This window comes from Megalops cyprinoides, chromosome 14 (assembly GCF_013368585.1).
Source record: "Megalops cyprinoides isolate fMegCyp1 chromosome 14, fMegCyp1.pri, whole genome shotgun sequence".
NCBI classification, from domain to species: domain Eukaryota; kingdom Metazoa; phylum Chordata; class Actinopteri; order Elopiformes; family Megalopidae; genus Megalops; species Megalops cyprinoides.
The window spans coordinates 449,471-458,230 of NC_050596.1; the positions used below are offsets into that span (position 1 = coordinate 449,471).

Sequence of the window (8,760 nt, forward strand, 5' to 3'; positions counted from 1 at the left end):
ACAAAAAAAAAAAAGGTACAGGAATGATCAAGAGATGAGGTTGAGTAGTACCATACAATGTGGGCCAAGTTAACCAATACCAGCCCCCCTACACCGTACATAGCACAGCACACTTCAGACTCAGAGGTCAGAGTGACAGAACAGAAGAACATTGAGAGTGGCAAGGAGTCGATTGCTTCTGTCGAAAATAAAATTAAAGACCGGACAATACAAAATACAAAGTTGTAAGAAAATTATGGTCTACGCTGGCAAAACTGGCATGTCAGGTTTGAGACGACATACTTGTGCCATTCTCCCTGGCCAACGCAAAATAGCCTTCAAAGAAATTACCCCTCCATTGCCTCAACATGTTAAGCAAGGCATCATAGACAAGTATGTGGCTCTTTGCTGTAAAGATATTAGTCCTTTTGACGTGGTCGTAGGGGAAGGCTTCATCGAATTTGTTGAGCACACTGTAGACGTCACTTTAAAACATAGGAAATTTGACGTGAAAAAGGAGCTCCTACATCCAACCACAGTGTCGAGGCATGTCGATGGGCAAAAATAGCCGAAATGAAACCCATAATTGAAACATACGGATGTGAAATCACGACTGACATATGGACGGAAGATTACCATAAAACATTTATTTCCAGCACCGCACATTATATAAATGACGAGTTTGAGTTTGTATCAAGGGTCCTGTTTGCAGCACCATTTGAAGATAATGTGTCCAAAACTGCCAAAAACAAAGAAACTGCTGTTCATGAAACTCAGAGGATTTGGAATAGACAGCTCACTGCTAACTGGCCGAGTGGCTTTCGTGACTGACCACGGGGCCAACATTGTGGCTGCTCTCCGCGGATACACGCGGCTGAACTGCAACGCCCACATCTTAAATGTGATCCTGTCCAGTGCCTTTGCTGGTAAAGTGTTAGAGAAGACACCCAAGATGGCTGAGCTGCTGACCAGTGCAAAAAAAACTTGAAGTACTTCAAACACACTGGCCTACAAAACAGATTGGAAACAACACTTAAGCAATCTGTTGAAACCCGATGGAACTCAAATTATGACATGCCGAATTCCCAACTGTCACAGCATGAGGCCATCTCCACATTACTGATAGAGAATGGCCAGTATGATAGAATTGTGCAGATCAATGTGGACAATTTGAAAAAAAATGGTTGCTTTCCTTAAAGCATTCAAGGATGCTACAAATGATCTCGAGTCTGACAACTCCTCTACCAGCGCATCGCTTGTGCTCCCATGGTCCAACAGCCTCATGGAACACTGCCAAGCTGCAGTCCACAACCCCCTGCTCTAAGTTGCCAAAGTGTGTGACTCACGTTTGGAAGAACTGATGGGCACCACTGACATCAGAAAAGTCTCTTCACATGATGTACAGAATTGCGACATTACTGACTCCTGAACTACTACACCTACGGATGTTGGACCCAGATGGAAGAGATCTAGTAGTCAACGGTACGTATATGAAATTAGAATAAACAGTGCAGTTAAGAAAAAGACAAGGAATGAGCTTGTGAGTGAGCCAGTGAGCCTAAATGAAATGAAATAATCCTTCCTACTAGGTCATAGAATACCCTAACTAAATTAATTAATTTCATTTAGCCTATAATGCTTAAAACTTTTAATTTGAGTATTTATTATTCAAAGTTTTGAAATAATCTATTCCAATCCAAAGGTGCAAAAGAAATTATCCACAACATGAAGTTTAACAGGGCGCCTGCTATAGCAGTGTCAGAGCAAGAGGAGGGGCCACCTGTGCCCCCACCAGCCAAAAAGCCAAGTGCAGGGGCATCCCGCTTCACAGACTGGGAAGACAATGCTGTTTCCTCCGTTTCAGGGCCAAAGTCTGTCAAGGAAGAAATAGCAGAATACATTAGCCGCCGACTCCCAGAAAAGCCAAACCCAAACAATGTGCTTAAATGGTGGCAGTTCAACAGCACCCGCTTCCCTGCACTTTCAAGATTGGCATGTTTCATCTTGAGTATCCCTGCATCTAGTGCGCCATCCGAAAGGGCATTTAGTATCTGCGGGCGCATCCTGGAGGAGAGATGTACAAACCTGGCACCAGAGTCGATCAACAATGTTCTTTTCCTCCACATTACTCTGAAAAAGTCAGAGGAAGGATACTCCCTAAAAGTTGAGATATTTTTTAAAGATCATTGCTGTTATAGCTAGATTAGACCTTTGTTTTGGTTTGCACTTAATTGGTTAGCATATTGTTCACCAATTATGCACAAGGAAAGCTGTTCAATGCTATATATATATATATATATATATATATATATATATATATATAAAAATCTTTTTATTTACTTTATAATTATATATTTTTTTGCACCAAGTTGCCAATATGGTGCTGTTTGCTGTCATTTTATTTAGAAGAGTGCTATGACATTAATAAAAGGCTTGTATTCTATGGTCTTTGTAATTTTAAATCTTAATGTAATCAAGCAGCCTCTTTAAGATCTACCAAGAGTAATTAGAAACACTAGAGACTAATTAGAACACAGTGGTCACATACCCAAACTAAAATGGCTATAACTCCTGAATTCGACAACATTCTCCTAAAATTTAAAATATAATTATAAATATAAATGTAAAACATTAGGTTTTCATTCACAAAAAAAAAAAAAAAAACCTCACTCGCTACTTGCTAACGAAAGTTATGCGGGAGAGAAATACGAATATTTCTAACGGTGATCCACAACCTCGCATGATGCGGCTGCAGTCTTTGAGCATTTATGCATCTAATAACGTGTTTTGGACTAAATACTTTACTGGATTTGATTCTTTGGACGTTTGCTGATAGAACCAGACCGTTTTTGTTGGGATTTTATGAATGAGTGGACTTCCGTGAGACATCATTGGTGAGTTGTGTCAATTCTCGCTTTTGTTGTTTTCCTGAAAAATGCCTTACTTGTACCTGCTGCTGTTGTTGTATCCCGGAATGGTTTATACCGCTCAAAAGACAAGAATCTCAGCTTTCAACTTGAACAGACGTTGTTTACACCGCACTTTAATCGAACATAAGTCATGACGGCCCGCAGGCGGACCGCCGATTTTCCAGGTGTTAATCGGGGTTAAAATGCAACTGAATCATACCCAATAATTACGGTATTTTACCCTGTTGGCCAAACGAGTAACATTGAATATTTTCCTTCCCGTTATTCAAAACAATATATAGCCCGTAGCCATAATTAAACACCATAGCAAAAACACGCATACAAATAGCCCAATTAACACAAAAGCTTTCTGCTCTTCTCCTGACGCACCGCACGTCGGACTGTGTGTGTGGCGTGTGCCAATACAAGACGATACGTCGGTGCCCTGTGGAAAAACCCATCATTTTGCAGGAAAAATATCAGCTCTGCACAAGGTCTCCTTAAGGCTTCATATTAAAATTTCTATTTCTCGGGACCCGTTGGGCGGTCAAGTTGAGGTAGACTTCGGGATCGGGACGGGAGCGGTCAGAAAGCCTTCGGGAACGGGCGGAAGCGGGATTGAAAACTCAGTCCCGCGCAGGTCTACTTCAGACAGCTTAGTACACTTCGAGTAACACCACAGCAAAAGTACCACGGCTCACTTTGAACAGTAGGCTACAGCATCTCGTATAGCGTAGCGTACTCTAAACTGCGCTGCAGACTGTAGATAACACAACACATTCAAAGCCGCCACGAGTTCAGACCATCACGATCAAGGAAGGAATAAATACACATACACTTTCAGTTACCAGCAATCTTTTCGGGTCACACAAATACCCCGTGCACTACTGAGGCGGTAGGCAATTCATTTAGTGAAAAGAGGGGAGAGTTGCTTACCCACAGTCTAGCCCAGACCCACCCGACAGCATGCACGCTGACCAAAAAGAAAACAAAAATCTGTATAAAAGCTGCAACCCAAGTTCCTCAAGCAACCTGGCCACAGTCGCGAGATCAGTCCAGTTGCCGGTATAACAGCAGTCAGCTCGCCCTTTCCAGTAACCAGCGCCGTTCTTCCCCGTCTTCTCCAGCCGGGACCGCGGACCTCCTCAATTCTGGTGACACGGGAGAACAACCTTCAACACGCTGGGAGGCCAGACGTTGGCTCATTCATACGGAGTAGGTTCGTATTAAGTACTTTCCTTTTTTGCCGGCGTGCAAACACACATCTGCAGCTCCGCAGCATTGCCCCTTCCTCCCGCTCTGCGGCGCGGTCTCGATGACGATCACGAAACCTCAGGGCAGCTGGGAAACGTAGTCCCCCCACTTGCCTCGGTTACGCGACATAAAAAGGATCTCCCCTCCAATCGCCTCAGATTTACAATTATTCACGTGCACCAGTCCACCATTTTCTATGGCCAAACAAGGAGTTCCTGCCTCGTTACCACCGGCAAAAGTAAGTACCGCCCCTTCCCCCCAGTATCACTCGTAATACCGCACACAGTTCACATAGGTCTACGAGGAAAAAAAAAGAAAACACATATTTCACCACATAGGGTGTGGTGTGACATTTGCATCAAACAATAATTTGTCATCAAGGAATGTCCCCAAGTGCTTGTGTTGTTGCATATGCAGCAGGCTCACGCCAACAACCTGTTGTACAGTGTACAACTGAGGTATGCAGGTGTTTGTTCTTCCTGACAGAATTTTAAAAAAGTCCTGGGAATCGGAACTGTAATGTCTGGGTCAGGTCGCTCTACGGCAGAGAGCATTGCTTATGAGGACACGTCTATAACCACGGCCAGCCCTGCCAAAATAGCAAAAGACGAGTCGGAAACAGGGCTTTTGCACTGTGTCTTGCCTCCTTTAATGCAGTGCTTTAAAAAGGTAGAGATGAATATCATAAAGTTGTCTGTTTTTCACCAGAAAAACAGACATCTTTCGCTCAAGCCTGCAAAAACATCACGCCAGTGAAGCTGAGGAACGTGAAGCGAAGCATTAGTAAGTCGTAATTTTTGTTAAAATGTAAAAAAGTAAATACAACAGGAGATTGTAATTCACACCAAGTGGTCATTTAGCCTAAATTAACATCATGTTTACTGATTGTTCTTATGTTTTCTATAGGCTTCTCGGATCCTGTAGTGTTTGACATCCTATGTGTGGTGGAGGGTGTGTACTGGTTCAAGGGTGGGGGTTGGCCGTCGCCACGGAGTGTCGGTCAGAACACAGGGAAACAGGGCACATCTGATCCTTTAAACTCGTTTAATGGGTATTGGCATAGTCTTGACCACTTTGCAGGTTTGGAGGTATTTGTGGGTATGTGTATGGTCTGAACAAAAGGCAGATATACATAATATTAGTTATACAGCATTATACAATTATAACTTTGTCACTATACAGACACATAACACTGGGCAAGCAACACAGCAAACTACACAGGGTTATGATAGGTACAATCGTGCAATCAGAAATGGCATAACTGACATACTTCTATACAAGACGGGGCGCAATACAGTCACACAGCGTAAGCTTGCATACTACACACCGAGACATATTTACATTCACGTAGAGTTTATGCGTATTAATCGTCTCTACGCGTTATAATATTCATTTCTCAACATTACTGATTATGGTGGATGTCTGAAAATATTACTCTAAGCGTAACAACATCTAAACAATTACGCTAACTGAAAACAACTTCGGGGGGCTATCCCCGCTGTACTCGGTAGTAAGTGAGAAGTAACATGGGTAACAACGACACAAGCTTACAGCACACGGTAACAGAGAACTTCGTAAGCAATTGTACTTACTTTAAATAAATAAATGTAAATGTAAATGTAAAGTCATGAACGCACACAGGAAAAGGTGTAACACTTTACTAACTACACAAGGGTAACTTAATGGCTTCTCACGATTGCCATTTGGTGTCCTGCTCTAACTTGTTTTCTCCCCTTTCGTCTTGCTGTTGTACGCTGTGCTCTGATTGGCTGATCGTCCATATGGCTTTACATGGACAGGGAAGGGGCCGCCCTCAGTTAAAGGGGCCGCCCTCCTTTACACTATGCAACAGAGCTACCAGCTTGGAGGTGGTCAAAGTTCCGTTTTTGCCAAAGGTCCCTCCCAGCAGTTCAAAACTGGACAAGGTATAACGTAATCACGACTGCAATCAAATGGAGTCGTGCGTTCTCTTGTTGATGTTGCCCATTGTTAAAATCGTATTAACCTGTTTTGAAAAAGATGTTTTAATATGCCTTCAAATTTTAATTAACGTGTGTTGTCATGTTGGTGTAGTACACAATTAGTATGATGAGGTTTTAAGAAAGCCGTTTTTGAAGCGCCTTGAAATACATCTGAATGAGGCTACAGTAATTTCAATTTAATTGTAATGTCGTATCATATATTCTGAAGTCAGTGGTTATTAATATTTTCTTTGCGGTCGTATTTTTTGTGCCTTTATATGTGTAACAGGTCGGTGTCCTGGAAGCGAAAATTCTGGTCCAGGGAACCCTGAGCAAAGTTGTCACCGTGAATGGAACTGACTGCGAGCTCACAGAATTCCAGATAGGCGATTCAACAGGACAGATGAAACTTACTCTGTGGGACAAGCAGATTGTTCAAGTGGGTGCTTTGAAGCCCTACAAGTTCACAAACCTATCGACAAGAGAAAGGGAAGGACGAATATATCTGTCGGGGAGTCCATCCACTACCAGAAATTCGTGGAATTGAAGTGGCTGATTGTAGTGAACTCGGTGAAGACGAGAAGCTTTCCGAATTGTCAGGAACTGTTACCGGAATACAGGTGATCTGCAAACGTCGCTGTCCGAAATGCCAGACACCGCAGGGCGAGTTCAATGCCAAGTCATCGGTCCACAGATGTGAGTGCTGCAAACTGATGCAGAAGTCATGCTGCTACTCCACAACGTACAGAGGCACCATGTCACTGACAATCGACTGTACAGATCACGCACTATCACGAATTCCGCAATTAATGCGTACGTCACCGAGTACAACATGTGCCATTTACTGAATGCCGTGGAGGATATGGGGAGCACGTCCTTGATGTTGCTGAGTTTAATGTTCCTGTCAATGAAGACAGCTTGATTACGACTATCAAGCAGCGTTTTGAAAAGAAAGAATACACTTGTGCGGAGGATGATGGTGGTCTTGGAAACGCTGTTGATGAAGTCTAGGTGTGATTGCAATTTTTGAGTGAGTTTTCAAAAGTATGTTTATTGCTTGTTATATATTTCAGTATGCGCATTTAAATTCTACAGTTGTTATGTTTTAGCTGTTGAACTGTTTGACGTTTCCAGTGGTTCCAGTATGAAATACATTCATTTTAGTAGCCTACAGTTATAATACATTGCTGATTTGAAAGTCCAGAAAACGTTTTTCCATGTAGTGATGTTTGTTGTTTAAATAGCTATATATTTGATAACTGTTTACCTGCTTCAGCGTTTTTGAATAACGTTTAGTACAAAGAGTTAAAATACCATCTTTAATTGAAATACAAACTATTGTTTGACACCTTTTTTGAAAACGTTATTTTTTCCATTTTGTCTCTATTGAATTGTTCGTTATTAATAAATGATAAACGGTTATCTTGGGTCTGTGTTTTGTGTCACATATAACTAACAGAACCAATAGTTTAATAAATGTAGTCAAAATCAGGTTTTATTTGCAAATTTAAGCTACCAAAGGCAAGTCAGTAAGTTGTATGGTCCAAAGGTTTAAAATATGGATTTTCGAAAGTAAGCTGTCCCCATTCATACAATTTATGCTCAATTGAACTGTTTGACATTTCCAGTTTAATGTTTAGTACAGGGTTATAATACACTGCTTATTTGAAACGATGCAAAGTATTGTTTGACAATGTCAAGAAAACGTTTTTCCCATGTAGTGCTTATATTGTTTATATTTGTTATATATTTGATAGCAGACTGCTAGTTAAAAAACGGGGATAGTTAAAGATAACGTAGCCTAATGACACATTCATGGCACTGCGCCGAACATGTCAGTTATAACTGTTATAAGTGCATTTTGTTTTGGTTACATTAGGACCTGGCTAGGTCAACAGATCTCAATGGTGACTTCCTGCTACAGTAAAGGTTAAACGGCAAATGTTGATAATAAACTATTATATAACATCTATTCTATAATGTATACATCTCAGGTGCCAAACACATATAATAGATTCAAGAGATTAATTAGTTGGGTTAGGTGTGCATGTGCTGAGCTGGAACAAAAATACGCATAGCCTACACATCATTCCTTCAAGGAATGGGATTGACACCTGTTGTAATATGTATTTTCGAGGGATGGCAAATTATGTGAAAGTGGTGAATATGCAGAAAATCGAATGTTGATAGGCTCTGTCAAGAAGCTACGAGGATAACCGGTCATTTTGAACACCAGCTGTCAGTGGTTGTAAAATGTCTGGACACTGATGTCTCGTCACGTTGAGCTGTTTTGACGAAGCTCCAGCAAAACTACTTCCTTTCTGAAATTGCTCGTCCGCAAGGTGAGTAGTGTACAAGTTTCACGACAGTAGTAGTTTTAAGTTGTTATCTATAGTTGTTTTTCATAAGCAGGTGAGATTTTATTTGTAAAATAAACTTTTGCGCAGCGTTACGTTATATGTGACAAGTTTTGGAATAATGTTGATGTTGTTGAGAGTTTACCCACATTGCTAACGCTAGCTAATAGAAAATGTACCGTTAACTGTCAAGTTAACATGTAGGGTAACTTTTTCCTTTGACTTAGACATGCTACCTACACAGGTACTCGTGTTATGCATTTTCACTGGGTTTTGAATTAGCTAGCTAGCTATCTGAAT

General features: G+C 41.3%; 1 long non-coding RNA gene across 2 annotated transcripts; it reads left to right on the forward strand.

Moving 5' to 3' along the window:
• Positions 1-4,467: 4,467 nt before the first annotated feature.
• On the forward strand, positions 4,468-7,266 carry LOC118789377. 2 transcript variants are annotated; one of them, XR_005005455.1, is made up of 4 exons: positions 4,468-4,600; positions 4,851-4,925; positions 5,049-6,067; positions 6,393-7,266. It is a non-coding gene; the product is annotated as an uncharacterized LOC118789377 (long non-coding RNA). The 2 variants fall into 2 exon arrangements; XR_005005454.1 differs by having other exon boundaries at positions 4,468-4,925.
• The last annotated feature ends 1,494 nt before the right edge of the window (positions 7,267-8,760 follow it).